The following is a 20,936-nucleotide window of genomic DNA, read 5'->3' as shown; positions in this document are numbered from 1 at the left end:
ACTTTCGATTGTTTCCTTTACTGTGCACAAGCCCCCTTTAATTTGATGTGAATTCACTCATCTATGCCCGCTTTTGTTGCCTCTGTTTTTGGTGTCATATCCCAGAAATCATTGTCAAGGTCGATGTCAAGGTAATTGGGTGGCTCACTCAGTTAAACAACCCACTTGCAGGGTCCTGAGATTGAGCCCCACATCCAGTTCTGCGTTCAGGAAGAAATCTACTCAAGATTCTCTCTCCCTCACCCTCCTCCAATGACCCCTCCCATTCATGCTCTCTCTCCCTCTGCCTCTCTCTCTAAACTAAATAAAATCTTGGGGCGCCTGGGTGGCTCAGTGGGTTAAACCTCTGCCTTCAGCTCAGGTCATGATCTCAGGGTCCTGGGATCAAGCCCTGGATCAGGATCTCTGCTCAGCTCTGTCAAACAGAGCCTATCTCTGTCAAATAAATAAATAAAATCTTTTAAAAATAAATAAATAAATAAATAAAATCTTTTTTTTTTTTTTTTAGATCTTATTTATTTATTTATTTATTTGATATCTATAGAAAGAGGGCCCAAGCAGTGGGGGGTGGGGGGTAGGGTACAGAGGGAGAAGCAGGCTCTCCGCTGAGCACAGAGCCCAACAGGGGCCTGGATCCCAGGACCCTAGGATCATGGCCTGAGCTGAAGGCAGAGGTTTAACCCACTGAGCCACCCAGGCACCCCTAAATAAAATCTTTTTTAAAAAAAATTAATGTCGGGATGCCTGGGTGGCTCAGTCGGTTAGGCCTCTGCCTTCAGCTCGGGTCATGATCCCAGGGTGCTAGGATCAAGTCCCACATCGGGCTCCTTGTCCAGCAGGGAGCCTGCTTCTCTCTCTGCCTCTGCCTGCTGCTCTGCCTGCTTGTGCTCTCTCTCTGACCAATGAATAAATAAAATCTTAAAAAAAAAAATCAATGTCAAGATTCTCCCCCATGTTTTCCTCTAGGAGCTTCACAGTTTCAGGTCTTACAGTTTAAGTCTTTAATCCATTCTGAGTTGGTTGTTGTGTATGGTACAAGATAAGGATTTAGTTTCATTCTTTTCATGTAGATACCCAGTTTTCCAGTAACATTTGTTAAAAGATTAGACTGTCCTTTCCACATTGTATATTCTCAGCACCCTTGCTAACAGTAAAGAAAGGCAAAGCAAGGCAGGATATCTTGGTCCATATGCCAGCACCCATTTTCCCCTCTAGAATGCAATGGGGAAGTGGGTGGGGGGACACTAGCATCCCTCCTACAGGGCCTTTACAAAGGCAGGTGGTAATCATAGCGATTTCATTCAAGGAACATCTCCAATTGCTTTGATACCAGGAACCTCTGACATATCCTGCAAGGGTCACCACCTAGGAGTTGGGGAGGAATTTTGGTAATGGACCTTCTCTACTTTTCTAGGAACATGGCATCTTCTTCTTCAGTCCCCAAGGACTCTCTCTTGTGATGCCTTTTAACCCACTGAAATTAATTCAGACCACAAGATCTAAGAAAGAAAAAATACACCTTTGTAAAACTTTCTGGCCTCAGTACTCCATAGGAGATGAGGAAAAATGGCCCACTGATGGTTAACTAAGCTTTAATACAATCTACAGTTAGATCTCTGCAAGAAACAGGACAAATGGACTGAGGTACCCTATGTCCAGGCTTTCATGGCTCTAACTCAGGATCCAGACCTGAGGACCTCTTGCAGAAGGTGTCTTACCGCCAGTCAATCTAATAAACTCCCTCTGGATACACTGAATGACGATTGTCTGAATAGGTCCATTCATCCTAACAAACCTGAACCACCAGAGGAATCACTCACTGGCTGATCCGAACAAAAAGGACACTGGCTCCGTTACTATCCTTCCTCCTCATAAGCCCAAAGACCCCTCTGCTCTCAGCTTAGCTGGATTTACCAGGAGTGGAACCCCATATCTCCTAGGACCTCCACCTAAATTTGGACTGCATCCTTTTAGGGAGGCTGCTAATAGAGAAATGGGCACAATTAGGGTCCATGTCCTGGTGGTTCAGATAAAATGACAATTAGGACAATATTCCAAAAACTTTTCTCAATTTATTGAGGCCTTTCAAAAATTATCTGTTATGTTTGATTTAGCCTGGCAAGATATATGCATCATATTAACTCATTGTTGCACCTCTGAGGAGAAGAGTCATACCTGGGCAGGGGCTCAAGAGTTTGCTGACAAACTGGCAATGAGAGATTTGGAACGTTATCTTATAGGAAGACTGGTGTCAAAAACACCAAGCCACATGGCATTACCAAGACGGTAGACAGGGAAGGGAAAGACAACACCATATGATAACTTGTTTAATAGATGGAATGAAAAATGGATTCTCTACACCTGTAGACTTTGATAAAATTCAGGAAGTTACTCAAGAAACTGATGAGAATCCAACTTCAGATTCTGAGAATCCATTTCAGGGTCATTTAACAGAAGCTATCCATAAATATACAAATCTGAACCCAACCTTACCTGCGGGAACAACTATACCAAACATGCATTTTCTTTTTTCTTTTTAAAAAAATCAACATATAATGTATTATTTGTTTCAGGGGTACAGGTCTGTGATTCATCAGTCTTAAACAATTCACTGAACACACATTTTATAAGTCAGTAGGCACTGGACATCTGCCAAAAACTGACTAAAATGGCCTTAGGTCCTCAAGCTCCCAGCCAGTGCCTACTAGAGATAGAAGCTCCTGGAGTCTTTAATAATAGAGATGTGGGCTTAGAGCAAGAAAAGGACCAGAGAGCTAAACTGCAGGACAGGATACAGGCTTAAATACTAGCTGCCACTATTATAGATCCCCCAAAACACCAGATTAACGAGGAGTCAAAGAAAAAAAAATGGAATCAGACAAAGAATCAGGTTAAGTCCTCATGCTACAGTACAGCCAGATCAGACACTGGAACAAAGAATGTCCGAATAAAGGTTCTCCCCCAGGGCCATGTCCTGTCTATAGGGAAAAAAGGTGAGGGGGACATTGATAGAGAGACTGTTCTCACCTCCAAAGAAAGAAGAAGGCAGGAACTCACTCCCCCCACCCCACCCCCGCCCCACCTAAGAGTAGAAACCAGAGGATCTGGCATGAGAGGGCCCTGAGGCTGATCTGGCTCCATTTGACATCAAGATGACTGCACCCCACCCAGATGTCTATTGACAGATGAATGGATAAAGATGTGAGATAGACAGATGGATAGATAGGCATCTATCTATCTCACATCTTTATCCATGGTGTGTGGAGAGAGAGAGAGATATATATATATCTCTCTCCACACACCATGGAATACTATTCGGCCAGCAAAAATGAAGTCTTGCCATTCAGAATGATGTGAATAGAACTAGAGGGTATTATGCTAAGTGAAATAAGTCAGAGAAAGACAATTATCGTATGATCTCACTCATATGATAATTTAAGGATATAAGAAACAAAACTGAAGATCATAGGGGAGGGAAGGGAAAAATAAAACAAGATGAAATCAGAGAGGGAGACAAACCATAAGAGACTTTTTTAAAAAAGGATTTTATTTATTTATTTGACAGACAGAGATCACAAGTAGGCAGAGAGGCAGGTGGAGGTGGGGGCAGGCTCCCTGCTGAGCAGGAAGCCTGATATAGGACTCAATCCCAGGACCCTGAAAACATGACCTGGGCCAAAGGCAGAGGCTTAACCCACTGAGCCACCCAGGTGCCCCTTAAGAGACTCTTAATTATAGGAAATAAACTGAGGGTTGCTAGAGGGGAAGGGGGCAGGGGGATGGACATTAAGGAGGGCATGTGATGTAATGAGCACTGAGTATTATATAAGACTGATGAATCCCTAAACTCTACCTCTGAAACTAATAATATACCATACGTTAATTAACTGAATTTAAATTAAAAAAAAAATGATGGCTGTGCCCTGGGTTACCCTGGATGTGGAAGGTAAGTTTATTAATTTTCTTACTGATACTGGAGACATTTACTCTGTTCTTAGCACGCCAGTCCTACTTGTCTTTCTAGCATACAATTGTTGGCATAGAAGGAGAAACAAAATGTGCCATCAGACAACGCCTTTAACTTGTAAATATAAAAGTAAATTGGTTACTCAAGTTTTCTAGTCCTTCCATCCTGTCCTACTCCATTGCCTGGATGAGACTTAATGTATAAACTAGGAAGCAGGTTTGTTCTTACTAAAGAGAACAGCTTGTTCTCTTTAACATCTTAGGAATTAAAACCTTATCCTTATATCTCTTCTAATATCTGGAAGAAAGTAAATTCACAGGTCTAGGATTATGATGTCCCAGGTCAGGTTCTTAAAGCCCAGCCAGTTAAAGTAAGCTTAAAGAACATGGCCACTATACCTCATAAAAGACAATACTTAAAACCTGAGGCAGGGTGCCTGGGTGGCTCAGTGGGTTAAACATCTGCCTTCAGCTCAGATCATGATCCCAGGGTCCTGGGGTCGAGCCCCGCATCGGGCTCTCTACTCAGCAGAGAGCCTGCTTCTCCCTCTTCCTCTGCCTGCCACTCCTTCTGTTTGTGCTCTCTGTCAAATAAATAAATAAAATTTAAAAAAACAAAAAACAACCTGAGGCAAAGGCTGGGTCACAAACACTTACTGCCAACTTTCTCAAACATGGTATTTTATTTGTTTTTTAAAGATTTTATTTATTTATTTGAGAGAACATGAGCAGGAGGGAACGGTAGAGGGAGCCTGACACAGGGCTCGATCCCAGGACCCTGAGAACATGACTTGAGCTAAAGGCAGACGTTTAACCAACTGAGCCACCCAGACACCCCAACGTGGTATTTTAAAGCCTTGTCAATAACCTTACAATACTCCAATTTTACCATTAAAAAAGCCAAATGGAGAATATCAGATGGTACAAGATTTAAGAGCTACAAATGAGGCATTGGTGCTTACTCATCCCATAGTGCCAAATCCATACACTATTCTCACTCAAGCCCCTGGTGATGCCACCTGGTTTACAGTACTTGATTTCAAGGGTGACTTCTTCTGCTTCCCGCCAAGTGAGGAAACACAGCCACTATTTGCTTTTGAATGGGTCTCACCTTCAAGTCCACAGGCTGCTCCAATAACCTGGACAGTCTTGTCACAGGGACTTAGAGACAATTCTTACTTGTTTGGGGCTTAACTTAGCAAAGACCTCTGTGATATATCCTTGCCTCAAGGGACTATAATTTGATATGCGGATGACATTTTAATCTGCAGTCCCACAAAATAAATGTCTGATAGTAATTCTACAACTTAATTTCTTGGCAGACAGAAGGTACCCTATGTCTCCTAAAAAAGCACAAGTATCTAGACAACAACTACAATATTTGGGATAGGAACTAACACCAGGACACCATACGCTGTCTACTGACAGGAAAAAGGTATATTAGATCTTGGGCCTCCAGCTACAAAGAAACAACTTCATACTTCCCTAGGTATGGCAGGCTTTTGCCGCCTATGGATTCCTGGATTTGGACTCTTAGCCAAGTCATTTTATGTCTCAATCAAAAGCCCTTATGAAGAACCTTTGCTCTGGACTAAAGCCCAGCAGACAGGTTTTCAAACATTAAAAACTAAACTTTCATCAGCCGTGGCTTTGGCTTTGCCAAATTTAGAAAAAACCTTTCACTTTATATGTAGCAGAAAAACAGGGACAAGCTTTGGGAATTCTTACCCAAAAGTTAGGAAATGAAATAAGGCCAGTGGACTGTTTTTCAAAGTCACTTGATAATGTAACTCAAGGATGGCTGGCTTGTCTTCAAGCAGTGGCTGCCATAGCCTTCCTGGTAGAAGAGGCTTCAAAACTTACTATGAGGCAATCCTTAACAGTAATGATTCCACATTAAGTTCAAACTGCCTTAGAGACTAAAGACCACCAACAGATGATGGGAGGCTGGCTTACTAAATACCAGGCTGTACTTTTAGATACATTTGAAATAATACTTAAACCTGTCAAACTTCAAACCCAGCTACCCTTATGCCTGGACTTGACCATGATACATCTATGTTAAAACATAACTGCTCAGAAATTATTGACCTTGTTTATTCTAGCAGACCAGATTTAAAAGATTCCCCTATTAGGGCACCTGGGGGGCTCTGTCACTTAAGTGTCTAACTCTTGATTTTGGCTCAGGTCATGATCTCAGGGTTGTGAAATCAAGCCCCAAGTTGGGCTCCACGCTGGGTATTTAGCCCTCTTAAGATTTTCCCTCTCCCTTTGCCCTCCACCTTCTCTCTCCCTCTCTAAAATAAATAAATAAATAAATAAAAATAAAATAAAATAAAATATTCCCCTATTGAAAATGCAAATGACAACTGGTTTACTGATGGCAGCAGCTTCATGGATAAGGGGAAAAGAAAAGCCAGATATGCTATAGTTAATTTCATTAAGACCAATGAGGCAAAAGCCCTTCCAATAAATACTTCTGCTCAAAAGGCTGAATTAAGGGGCGCATGGGTGGCTCAGTGGCTTAAGCCTCTGCCTTCGGCTGGGGTCATGATCCCAAGCCCCACATCGGGCTCTCTGCTCAGCGGGGAGCCTGCTTCCCCCTCTCTCTCTCTGCCTGCCTCTCTGCCTACTTGTGATCTCTGTCAAATAAATAAATAAAATCTTAAAAAAAAAAAAGGCTGAATTAATAGCACTGACCTGTGCTCTTCAATTGGTAAAAGTCTCAAAAATTAATATCTATACTGACTCCAAATATGCTTTCCTGGTACTACATGCCCACAGGGCAATTTGGAAAGAAAAGGGATTATAATCAAGCCACAATTCCCTAATCAAATATTGGCCTGAAATAATTACTCTCCTTGAGGCAGTACACCTACCTAAGGAGGTGGCTGTAATTCACCTCAGAGGACATCAAAAGGACATGATTTGAGAATCTAAAGGAAATAATCTGGCAGACTGTGCAGCCAAGCAGGAAGCACAGAATAAACAAATATGAAGTCTTACAGCATTCTTAATTCCAATAAAGTCCATAACTCTACTCTATTCAGACGAAGAAATTCATATAGCCTAGGAATGAGGATATTTTAAAAAGAAACAGGACTAGCTTGTTAACGACAAGAGAAAAATCTTTATACTCCAAATTAACCAATGGAAGGTAATACAGGGTTTATGCCAGGCTACTCATTTGGGCAAAAATGCCTTAGAACATTTAATTAAAATATTTACTTATATATATTTAATTTAATACACTTGATGGAGTAAATTCAACAGCTACAATAAAATAGATCTGCCGATCCTGTAGTTTGTGCATAAGTAAATCCGGAAGGTGCAATCTGCCCTCCTCCACTTCTAAAACAAGTCCTAAGGTGTGGAACATATACAGAAGAGGACTGGCAGCTTGATTTCACACAGATGCCTCCTTGCAAAGTCTATAAATTCCTACTAGTGTTGGTTGATACTTTCACTGGATGAATCAAGGCCTTTCCTTGTAAAATGGAAAAAGCCATGGAAGTAACCGAAGTTCTGTCATGAGAAATTATTCCTAGGTTTGGCCTTCCACAATCTCTTTAAGTGACAATGGCTCTTCTTTTACTGTACAAATAATTCAACAAATAGCATAGGTTTAAAATTAAATATTTTCTACATTCATTCTGGCATCCACAATCCTCTGGAAAAGCATAGAAAGCTAATCATATCTTAAAATGATACCTTACTAAACTTAGTCTAGAGACCCAGGTAATTGGGTTACTTTCTCACCAAAAGGACTTCTCAGAATGAGAACTGCTCCAAAACAACCTCTAAGATCCAGCCCTTTTCCGTTATTAGATGGAAAGCCATTTCTTACACTGGATCTATTATTAGATGAAGATTATAATGTTCTATTAAATTATTCACTTGAGGCTAATTTAATTCATAAGTAACTTAATAAATACACTGATCACAAGCTCTCCAAAACTGACTCAACTATAACTGAGAGTCTACCCCATATAAGTCCTGGAAACATGGTTTTGTTTTTTTTTTTAAGATTTTATTTATTTATTTGACAGAGATCACAAGTAGGCAGAGAGGCAGGCAGAGAGAGAGAGGAGGAAGCAGGCTCCCTGCTGAGCAGGGAGCCCGATGCGGGGCTCGATCCCAGGACCCTGAGACCATGACCTGAGCCGAAAGCAGAGGCTTTAACCCACTGAGTCACCCAGGCGCCCCAACATGGTTTATTTTTAAAAAATGGAAATCAAATACAGTGGGGAACTTAAATCCAAAATGGAAAGGTCCATATCAGGTCGTATTATGTACTCCCATTGCAGTAAAATTAGAAGGGCCTTCTTCCTGGACTCATATATCTAGAATAAAACCTGTACCTCCTGGGGCACCTGGGTGGCTCAGTGGGTTAAGCCGCTGCCTTCAGCTCAGGTCATGATCTCTGGGTCCTGGGATCGAGCCCCGCATCGGGCTCTCTGCTCAGCAGGGAGCCTGCTTCCTCCTCTCTCTCTGCCTGCCTCTCTGCCTGCTTGTGATCTCTCTCTGTCAAATAAATAAATAAAATCTTAAAACAAAACAAAAAAAAATCCTGTACCTCCTTCACAGAAAACCCATGACCAAACCAAAGTGCCTTCTTACTCCTATGAACCTGTAGAAGATCTCAAACTCCTCTTCACATGACAATGAAGGCTGTATATTTTCTTTTTGTTCTCTGTTCACCTATCTTAACTGACAATTCCTTCTTACAATGGGCACATTACGCTGATCTTCAAAATCAAACAGCTTGCTTGATATGTGGAATTTTGCCCATATTGAGTACATCTGGGTTACCCTGATGGGCTTCCCCTTTACAAGGTACTGATTGGTGCTCTATATACTTATATTTCAGAAATAATATATAATTATATCCTGTTTTTTGCTAAATCTATCACTAACCAGAATGTTTCTCCTTGGCCATATGAGCAATATGACATGGATTTACCAGGACATAATTAGACTTTTTCATACCCTCAAACTATTAAAATATTAATTGACTTTATAAACCTATAAATTGATGCCCAATAATGTGTGCCTAAGTTCTGAAACCCTAATTATCGTTATAATGAGGAGGGTATATATCACATTTGGGATACATATTTATGGCTCACACCCACCCCTGGACAGATCAGTCAAAAGGCACTTTTATGCTGGGAACAAAGAAATCATACACATGATACCCAGGCAAACAGCACACGACCTCTAGGATGGCTATCATGAGAAACAGGTTCTCAAACCCCTGTACTCAAGGCTACTGACTGGTTTGCTACTGATTGCATAGGGCGACCTAAAATCAGATGGCTACCTCCAACAGAACCACTGGTTATGTGGAACTAATCTATGGCCCTGGTTTCTTCCAGGGTGGACAGGTCGTTGAGACTTAGGTTTTGCCTAGATTCATGGGTGCACTACTATCACTACCCCAGCTAATCTTCCTAATTTAAAACAAAGACGGGCACCATCTGTCTTTATTGGTATGATCATTTAGCATCCATTTTTGTTCTGTCCGTAGGGTTAGAAAGCATCATTTGGCATGTGGAAGCCCTTAATAAATACACCATAAATGCACTCAATGATTCACAAACCAGCATCTCTTTACTCAATACTGAAGTCACACAAATGCACAAAGCAGTTCTATAAAAGAGAATGGCTTCAGATGTTCTAACAGCAGTACAAGGAGGTAAATGTGCCATTATCAAAACAGAATGCTGTGTCTACATCCCAGATTACCATAAAAATGTCACAGGGCTACCAAAAGATATGAATACTCAAATTAGGCTTTATAATGATATGGCTGGTTAGGTTACTGGCTTGGGGGAGGATGATGGTCAACTATTGAGGGTCTCTTTCATTCTTGCAGCCATTTTAATTCCAATATGCTGTGTTCTTCAATGATTTTTTTGCTTGGTGCCAAGACTCCACCACTACAATAACTGCACATCGACAGATGATCCTTTCTACTCAAGGAGAGTCACAGATATTGTCTACCTTAGATTCGCCTACCTCTGCCTTTTGTAACTCTTAAATCTCTAACTGACCAATGTTGACTCATAGGTAAGGACAACTCTATTTAGAAGGAAGAAGTTACAGAAGATAAAACCTTCCATCCTCAGCAACCTTAAAGATTTAAGGATCATGGGGCGCCTGGGTGGCTCAGTGCGTTAAGCCGCTGCCTTCGGCTCAGGTCATGATCTCAGGGTCCTGGGATCGAGTCCCGCGTCGGGCTCTCTGCTCAGCGGGGAGCCTGCTTCCCTCTCTCTCTCTCTCTGCCTGTCTCTCCGTCTACTTGTGATCTCTCTCTGTCAAATAAATAAATAAAAATCTTAAAAAAAAAAAAAGATTTAAGGATCAAATGTTTCAGCAGGGGGCAATGATGAGGAGAACAAAGGCAAGAAAAATTTAGTTTAAATTAAATCTCCTTACAGCATGCAGCCCACTGATACCCGAGACATGAAGAATGTGACATTTCTCAAGGAGTTCACGGCTGCCTTTAATGTTTATATTTCTTTTTTTTTTTTTTTTTTTTTATTTTTTTTTTTTTTTTTTTTTTTTTTTTAGAGAGATATAACAAGTAAGCGGAGAGGCAGACAGAGAGAGAGAGGAGGAAGCAGGCTCTCTGCCGAGCAGAGAGCCCGATGCGGGGCTCGATCCCAGGACCCTGGGATCATGACCTGAGCCGAAGGCAGAGGCTTTAACCCACTGAGCCACCCAGGCGCCCCATAATGTTTATATTTCATTAAAGCCTAAAAGTAACCTTACCTTGACAATAGCTACATTTTCAAGGTCCTGTAAGACCCTGCTTTCGGCATACAAAAATTCCTTAGAAACCTGCATCATCTCCACCTCTCCTCTCTCCACATAACTTAAAATATAGGGGTACCTGGATGGCTCAGTGGGTTAAAGCCTATTCCTTCAGCTCAGGTTGTGATCTCAGGGTCTTGGGACCAAGACCCGCATCGGGTTCTCTGCTCAGCGGGGAGCCTGCTTTCTCCTCTCTCTCTGTCTGCCTCTCTGCCTACTTGTGATCTCTGTCCATCAAATAAATAAATAAAATCTTAAAAAAAAATTAAAATATATAATCAGTCACCCCTCACTTTTACATTTACAGCTCTTTCTGCCCATAGGTCCTATCCCTGTGCTATAATAAAACCACCTTTTTGCACCAAAAATGTCTCAAGAATTCTTTCTTAGCCATTTGCTCAAGAGCCCAACTTCAAGTCACATCAATTTCATCAATGGATACTATGTATTAAGTGGTAAATGTCAAGCATTCACTAAGAGCTTTTTGTGAGCTATTTAATATTTACAATAAACCTAAGGGGTAGAAATTTTACAGATGAAGAAATAAGTTCAGGGGCACCTGGGTGGCTCAGTGGGTTAAAGCCTCTGCCTTCTGCTCAGGTCATGATCCCAGGGTCCTGGGATTGAGCCCCAAGTCAGGCTCTCTGCTCAGTGGGGAGCCTGCTTTCTCCTCTCCCTGTCTACCTCTCCACTTATTTGAGATCTCTGTCCGTCAAATAAATAAAATCTTAAAAAAAGAAAGAAAGAAAGAAGTTCAGAAAGATTTTTATTTGCCCAATACCATGTGGCTAAGTGTTAAAGCTAGAATTTTAAAACATATCTCTCTGATGTCCTGAATGGAAACTTGACCACTACACTCTACTATTGCCCATAACTCCCACACAGCATTGGAAATCATTTCTTTTTATCCAGGCTTACCTGGAGGCAAATGTAAGATCCTAATGCTTATGAACAGATGTATTTCTGTGAACTTAGGGGCTTTTACTCTATTTCTCGACAAGTATTTCTGGGCAAGATGGGTCAGTTTCTTAATACGGGTTATAACTGATATATTACATTTTATTCAATATTTTTATACTGAAACGGTTGTCTATGGAACATAAGTGGTCCCCAAACCAACAAGTAAGATGCTGCCATCTTGTGGCATTTTTCTGTAAGGCCGGGTTTGTAATCCAAGAGTGAGGAGAACCCAATAAACAAAATTCTAACCCTGCCTGCCACTTTGCACTTCTGTTGTCTTCCTAACTGTAACATCAGTTTGTTTCTCCAAATATAATATTAGGAGTTAATCAATACAGTAACATAAGAAAATAGGTAAAACTGAAGATAAAATAAGAAAGTTGCCCCTCTAACTATTTACTAGCAGTATGACACCTTGTCAACTAAATTTCTGGGCCTTAAATTTTCTTATCTATAAGATGGGGACAATGACATCCATCTCATATTGTTGCTCTAAAATCAAGTTAAAATATGTATGTAAAGACTCCGGCAAATTCTGGGCATTTGATAAGTATTGGCTCCTTATTCCCTTCCCTTCTTTCCTGATCCTTTTCCTTTCCTCTATTTCTGGCCTCTTCTCACTAAAGATATCCTAGCCTTCTGTTTTCCACCCACTTCCCTGCATATCTTCCCCATTGTTCTTTCTGTTTCCTGACTTCATCCTCTCCCCGCCCCCTCACACACACAGAAAGGGGGTGTCCGCATTTACACACCTGGACACTTACGTTGGTAAGGCAAGCCTTGGTAAGCCTCTCTACATTATCCTATATGGCTAACCACTCCTTTACTTGGGCATTTATGCTGTTGTGGGTATAGCAGTGCAAAACATCTCCTATTGGGTTTCACTGAGCAGTTTTCCCATTACTAACAGCATTCATTCTATGATCCTGTCAGAGTCTGGTCCCCTCATATTCTGCTTATCCCTCACGCCTGATCCTTTTACACCTACCCTGGGGACCTGACACACATGGTGCAACTCTGTCTCTGACCCCATTCCCCCCCTCCCCCTTACTCACTCTGCCCTGCCCTCTGGTCTTCTTCCTTTTGCTGCTCCTTTTGTCTGAAAGGCTCTCCCAGGAAACCACACGGTTTGCTCCCCTACTTCTACAATTTTCTCAAGTATCACTTTTTAGAAAAGGCTTCCTTGACATTCTTTATAACTATATAAAATAGCACAAACACACAAAACCCCAGTAACTGTTCATCCCCTTTACCCTGCTTAGTTTTAATTTGTAAAGCCTCTTTCCACCCATCATGTTGCACTAGAGCAAAGGTGAAGGAGTTGGTAGTTTCTCAAAGCGTTCTTGTGTAGGAAGGCAAGGTTCACTTGTTTGGGCACTGGGTCCTCCACAGTGGATTGTTCCAGGAAACATTAAGTATGTTAGCTAGAGATAACACATTAACATAAAGCTGTGGAAACTTATTTTTCACTCTTGCTGCTCTTACTCCTCAGCACTTAGTCTATCTTCACCTTCATATACCTTGGGATTTTTGCTTCTTCTGGTTTCATCTAATTTTGGTGTTTATCATTTAGGATAGGAATTCTGAACCCAGAGTTCATGGAAAGTCTTCAAATGGCCCAGGAACAACTTGAAATTATTGGCAAGATTTGGGGGGTATGTTTGTTTTCTGGGGCAAGGGTCTATGATATCGATCAAATGCAAGGAGTCTATGACTTCCCCACCTAAAAGATTAAAAACCACAGTGTTGGGGATGACAGCTCATTCTCCCCTATCTTAATATGCGTAATGTTTAAACATTTTTTATATCATCCTGTCTTTCTCAATAGCTTAAGCACCAAGAATAAATGGATAGTATTTATTCATTGCTACGTTACGGTGTCTAGTGTATCAGCTGGCACTTAACTAATTCTCAATAAATACTTGTTGGAGGTATGGAGACTCCATGGTGATAAAAGCCTATTAGTCATTCTGTCTATAATCTTCATTGAACAAGTCTTGTTCTGGGGTTAAGGTCTGTCTTGATTGATTCAGTTGGATTTTGTTCACATCTAGAGATAAAGGATGAATTATCTTACTAAAAAAATGCAAATCTCGCTTTTTTTTTTAAACATATAAGAGCCAGGCATAATACACACTGTAAGAGAAGCTGAGTAAAGATGAAAGAGCCAGTTGAGCCCCAAAAAGGGAAGAGTAAATAGGAAGTTAGGTGGAGTGAAATTCAGAAAGAGGTACTACATAACTAGAATTCAAAGAGTTGATAATCCTGATAAGAATCAGGTTTGTACAGTTAAATTCAAAAGCAGAAATTTAGGCATATGTTCAAACCACCAGTCCCATCATTAAAGACAAAAGGAAGCTGAAAAACCAGTTGGTTGAGGTTTATATTTCTAACAGATTAGATATAATGAAAGGGATTTCTGGCACCTGTGTACTAGCTTAGTTTTAACCTTTATATTTAAAAAAAATACACTCTTTGACTCAGGTCATTAAATTACACTTGGGGTGAGTATGTGTGTGCATATTTTATGTATTTTTATATTTTACATTTTACATTTAACAGATTTTAAAGAGGTTCATAGATACCTTAGCAATAAATCCTCTTGTGCTGTAGACCTCCTGATTTTTAGGCAACAGTATCCTTCATACTAAAAGACTGCGATAATATGCGAAATAGTAATTTTTTGACTCTGCTTCCATTCATTCTGCAGGAAAGCCAAACTTCCTTATTTTTTCCTAAACGGTTTTGTGAACCCCCAAGTATACTTGCAAAAGAGTTGTCTTCACCACCATTTTCTTCCTGCCTGCTCCAGCTCTACCTCTCAGTAGAAACCCCTCTGTTCTGTTGGGGCTTAAAGGGCAGATAGGCTCCTTCTTCTTTTTTAATTATGTTCCATTAGCCAAAATACAGTACATCATTAGTTTTTGATGTAGTGTTCAACGATTCATTAGTTGCATATAACACCCACTGTTCATCACAACACATGCCCTCCTTAATACCCATCACGCTGTTACTCCATCCTCCCACCTCTCTCCCTTCTGTAACCCTGTTTGTTTCCCCAGAGTCCAGAATCTCTCATGGTTTGTCTCCCTCTCTGATTTCTTCCCATTCAGTTTTCTCTCCCTTCCCCTATGGTTCTCTGCACTATTCCTTATATTCCACATAGAAAGGCTTCTGATAGCTGCCCAAAGCACTCAGCAGTTGCTGGTGCCCACAGGTGCCTACCCCACTGCTACAGAGGTCCTGTGCTGATGGTTTTCTTCCTAAATGGTTGTGATTTTCACCAGTTCTTGTTGATGTGGGAAAGAAAGGCAGAAGAAAAATTATTAAATTTCCTTACTACCTACAGCCCATTGACAAGTCCTTGAAACGGGGAGAGTGACATTCCTCTAGGGACTCAAATGCCTCAATGGTAATACTTTGTTAAGGGCGAAAGATAATCCTAGCCTAACCTTCCCCCACCAGCCCCCGCCAGGATCCTGTAAATCTACTTTAACATATAAAAATTCCTTTGGAAATTTCCTTTTTCTCTAACTCACCCCCACAAAGATAAGTGTTGGTAATCATCCCGCAGGTATATGGCCCACTGATATACATCTGAAGGATCTTATGACTAATGTTTTATTAGATGGTCATAAATGACCTTTTCCCAACAATAGCTAGCCCCCTCAAGGTTCTGGAAACCTTGCTTCCAAAATTCCTTAGAGACTTACACTACCCCTAACCCCCTCCCAATTTGAAAGTATATATATAATTGGCTACTCCTCATGACCCCGGTGCTGCTCTTTCTGCCCACGGGTCCTGTCCCCATGCTTTTTTTTTTTTTTTTTTTTTTTTTTTTTAAGATTTTATTTATTTATTTGACAGACAGAGATCACAAGTAGGCAGAGAAGCAGACAGATAGAGAGAGGTGGAAGCAGGCTCCCCGCAGAGTACAGAGCCCGATGTGGGGCTCGATCCCAGGACACCAGGACCATGACCCGAGCTGAAGGCAGAGGCTTTAACCCACTGAGCCACCCAGGTGCCCCCTGTCCCCATGCTTTAATAAAATCACCATTCTGCACCAAAGACATCTCAAGAATTCTTTCTTAGCCCTTGGCTTCGAACCCTAAAGTCTTTCCTACATCATTGTCATTGCTAGAATCACCAGTGCCAACTCAGGCTTTACTGAAATCTGGTGTTTACTGGTGTTTCAATTTAAGTAAAAAAAAATTAAATTAAAAAATAACAGCAACTCCTATCCTATGTGTGTGATATTATTTTTAGTAAATTTTTTATTTTACTTATAGATTAATATCCAAATATAGGAGGTCCTGGCAGGCTCAGTCAATTAAGCATCTGCCTTTGGCTCAGGTCATGATCCCAGGGTCCTGGGACGGAGCCCTGCACTGGGCTTCCTGCTCAGCAGGAAGTCTGCTTCTTCCTCTGCCTCTGTCCCTCCCCACTACTCTCATGCTCTCTCTCTCTCTATCTCTCAAATAAACAAATAAAATCTTTTTTTTTAAGTTACAGATTTACTGAAAAGTTGCAAACATAGTTCAGAGAGTTCCTACATGACCCACAGTTTTCCCTATTAACATCTTACATTACTATGAAACATGTCATAATTAGTGAACCAATATTAGTATGTTACTATTTTATTCAGATTTCCCTAATTTTTATCTAAGGTCCTCTAGCTGTCCAAAGATCCCATCCAAGACACTACATTTATTATTTTTTAAGTGCACTTATTTAAGTAATCTCTTAACTTACAACCCCTAGATCAAGAGTCACATGCTTCTCCAACTGAGCCAGCCAGGTACCACAAAACGCTACATTACATTTAGTCATCATATCTCCTTAGGCTCCTCTTGGCTATAAGTGTCTCAGACTTCTCTTTTATGACTTTGGCAGTTTTGAGGAGTATCAATAACAACATTTTGTAGAATGTCCTTAAGTTGGGATTTCTCTGATGTTTTTCTCATGATTATATTGGGGCTGTTTTGGAAAGGAAAAACCACAGAAGTGCCATTAACATTACACCCTATTGAGGGTATACACACTGTCAACATGACATCACTGTTGTTATTAACTTTGATCATCTAGCTAAGGTAGTGTTTGTCAGGATTCTGCACTGCAAAATTTCTCTTTCTCATCTTCCCACTACCACACTCTTTCTTTGAAAGAGATCAATATGCATAGTCCACACTTAACAAAGAGCTGTGCTCAGCCTCCTTATTCAATTATCTATGTATAGAAGTATGGCTTCGAGGATATTTACTTTATATTTTGAGTTATAATCCAATGCTACTCTATCTTTTTGTTCAAATTGTCTAGTTTTGGCCAGCTTTCAGTTGTCTCCTGTGTCCCTTTGACATACCTCCATCTTTTATTATTATCATTTTTTAAATTTTAGGACTTTACTTCCTGGCATTGCAAGATGTTCCAGGCTCATTCTCTGTTTCCTGCCCTAGTCCTTGAATCGGCCTTTTCTCCAAGGAGCCCTGGTTCCTTTTATTAAAGAATGTAATTAGAAACCAAGATCTTAAAGGTGCTAGGAAAATTGGATAGCTATGTATAGAAGAATGAAACTCGACCACTCTCTTACACCATACACAAAGATAAACGCAAAATGGATAAAAGACCTCATTGTGAGGCAGGAATCTATCAAAATCCTAGAGGAGAACATAGGCAGTAACCTCTTCAACATCGGCCACAGCAACTTCTTTCAAGACATGTCTCCAAAGGCAAAGGAAACAAAAGTAAAAATGAACTTTTGGGACTTCATCAAGATAAAAAGCTTCTGCACAGCAAAGGTAACAGTCAACAAAACAAAGAGGCAACCCACGGAATGGGAGAAGATACTTGCCAATGACACTACAAAGGGTTGATATCCAAGATCTATAAAAAACTCCTCAAACTCAATACCCAAAAAACAGATAATCGTGTAAAAAAATGGGCAGAAGACATGAGCAGACACTTGTCCAAAGAAGACATACACATGGCTAACAGACACATGAAAAAATGTTCATCATCAATAGCCATCAGGGAGATTCAAATCAAAACCACATTGAGGGGCGCCTGGGTGGCTCAGTGGGTTAAGCCTCTGCCTTCGGCTCGGGTCATGATCTCAGGGTCCTGGGATCAAGCCCCGCATCGAGCTGTCTGCTCGGCAGGGAGCCTGCTTCCTCCTCTCTCTCTGCCTGCCTCTCTGCCTACTTGTGATCTCCGTCTGTCAAATAAATAAATAAAATCTTAAAAAAAAAAAAAACCACATTGAGATACCACCTTACACCAGTTAGAATGGCCAAAATTAACAAGACAGGAAACAATTGTTGGATAGGATGTGGAGAAAGGGGAACCCTCTCACACTAGTGGAGGGAATGCAAATTGGTGCAGCCACTTTGGAAAACAGTGTGGAGATTCCTTAAGAAATTAAAAATAGAGCTACCCTATGACCTTGCAATTACACTACTGGGAGTTTGCCCCAAAGACACAGATGTAGTGAAAAGAAGGGCCATACGTACCCCAATGTTCATAGCAGCAATGGCCACAATCACCAAACTGGGGAAAGAGCCAAGATGCCCTTCAACAGATGAATGGATAAAGAAGACATGGTCCATATATACAATGGAGTATTATGCCTCCATCAGAAAGGATGAATACCCAACTTTTGTTCAAAATGGACGGGACTGGAGGAGCATATGCTGAGTGAAATAAGTCAAGCAGAGAAAGTCAATTATCATATGGTTTCACTTACTTCTGGAGCATTAGGAATAACATGGAGGACATTAGGAGAAGGAAAGGAAAAGTGAATTAGGGGAAATCAGAGGGGGAGACAAAGCATGAGAGACTGTGGACTCTGAAAAACAAACTGAGGGTTTTGGAAGGGAGAGGAGTGGGGGTTGGGTGAGCCTGGCGGTGGGTATTAAGGAGGGCAACTATTGCATGGAGTACTGGGTGTGGTGCATAAACAATGAATCTTGGAACACTGAAAAGACTGAATTAAAAACAAACAAACAAAAAAGAAACCAAGATCTGGACACTAGGTGTGCTCATTGCTACTGAGTGTCCTACCTTCTAGGCCCTCCTAGCTGACAGAGTCATTGATTTGTTGGAAAAGCCAAGTCATTTGTTCTGTAGAATGTCCCAAATTCTGAATTTGGCTGGTTGCTTTTATATGGTGTCATTCAACTTGTTCCTCTATTCCCTGCATTTCCTATAAACTAATAGTTATGTTTAAATGTTTGATTAGAGGGGTACTTGGGTGGCTTAGTTGCTTTAGCATCTGCCTTTGGCACAGGTCATGATCCCAGATTCCTGGGATCCAACCCCATGTATGACTCCCTGCTCAGTAGGGAGTCTGATTCTCCCTCTGCCCCTCCCCCACTCGTGCTCTCTCTCTCAAATAAAATATTTTTTAAAAAAATAAATGATTAGATTTAGCTTTTTTTTTTTTTTCCTTAGGCAAAATACTGCATGAGTGTTGCTCTGTACTTGAGGCATATAATGTATAGCTGCTCCACTTTGGGTGATGTTAAAATTGGTCGATTGGTAGGCTTATAAATTTACCATCGGCTGGCTTATAAATTTACCATCGGTCTTCCACATTTTTATATCCATTAATTATTTATTAAAATTCATTAGGGGTTGCAAATTAGTGATTTTCTAAATCCATCATTCTTCTGCCTTTATCAACTGAATTTCCTCTGTAAAGAAGAATTTTCCCTTGGTAATTATTTGGTCACTCTAAAATAAGTTTGTTTTTTTTCCTGGCCCGAATACCTCTGTAATGCCTAGAAGCAAAGTGGTTAAAACTGGACCAAAGTTGCAGGGGAAGCCAGACTCTTATCTTCTCAACCTGTGTAAGAGTCTTTCTTTCTCATGAAGACACTGGTCTTGAGAACTGGAATTTTGAGATCTGGGTTTGCAAAATGCAGCTCTGTCACCCATATCAACAAACATTTTTGCTGAAGTAATTAAGAGATTAATTAGTGATTTCTTGTTTCTGAAAAATCGAGATTGATTTATGTGATGTGACATATTAATTAAAAGTAATTAACTGGGTGTATTCTGCTCTTGTTCTCTAATGGCGAAAACGTCCAAAGTCTTTTTAATGACAATATATATTAAAATCTCTAATCATGCTCTAAAAAAAGTAAAATAAAATAAAATTTCTGATCAAAGTCCAAAAGACTGTTTTCTATATAGCTCTTGTTAGTTAAAGCGAATTCTCAGCAGAGCAGTAAATGAAATATATTCACATTAATTCTCAAGTGACTTTTAGCAAAGGGGAAAAATGAAAGGGTTACACTCACAGAATTGATTTAAAAGCAGCCTCTTTAGACAGCAGTGACTAAAATGTAGTTTTAATTTACTCTAAATTTCTGGTCAGGCACCAATACAGGAAAGAGGAAAGGGCTTCATTTCTGTACATAGTTTGTGAGTTTTGTACAAGTATTTATTTTTTAATTCAGAGAATGTCTATTGGCACCACAAAAAAATGTGGAGTTATAAAGAGAACTTTCATTAGTTATAAAAGGACAATTAAGACTGGGGAGGAAAGGGGTGCCTGGGTGGCTCAGTGGGTTGGGCCGCTGCCTTCGGCTCGGGTCATGATCCCAGGTCCTGGGTTCGAGCCCCACGTCGGGCTTTCTGCTCGGCGGGGAGCCTGCTTCCTCCTCTCTCTCTGCCTGCCTCTCTGCCTACTTGTGATCTCTCTGTCAAATAAATAAATAAAATCTTAAAAAAAAAAAAAAAGATTGGGGAGGAAAGCTGAAGAGAATCAACAAGAACACCTGCCAAATGCTCTATCGCTTGAAGCTTGGGCTAACGATTCCCCTCATTTTTGTTCTCTCTCCCTTCTCGCCAGCCCTAAGAAATGTGAACTCTTGGTCAACACAGTCTGGTGGAGGCAAAACAGAGGTGGAAGAGGACTGAGGCATCTAAGCCCTCCCCACACCCCAACACTAAACCCCAACACCTTTGGCATTAGCACAAAAGCAGGCTGGCTGCAAGGTCTGAGGAATCCCTGACATTCTCTCCCAGCCCCTCCACAGTGGGCAGCCCCAGATAGGCGAGCTGCTGGGGAGTGGGCTGCGGTGGCAAAAGCCATGGACTCTGGCATCATCAGACTTAGAGCTAGCACTTACTGAACGCTTTTTACGAGTGGCTCTCTGTGCTAGTGTTTTCATGCTTTTTAAAACAAATCG

The sequence above is a fragment of the Enhydra lutris genome, unplaced genomic scaffold (genome assembly GCF_002288905.1).
Source record: "Enhydra lutris kenyoni isolate GAN:26980312 unplaced genomic scaffold, ASM228890v2 scaffoldscaffold37, whole genome shotgun sequence".
Taxonomy (NCBI): Eukaryota; Metazoa; Chordata; class Mammalia; order Carnivora; family Mustelidae; genus Enhydra; species Enhydra lutris.
The sequence above is the reverse complement of the archived record's forward strand: the minus strand, read 5'-3'. Positions refer to the sequence as shown.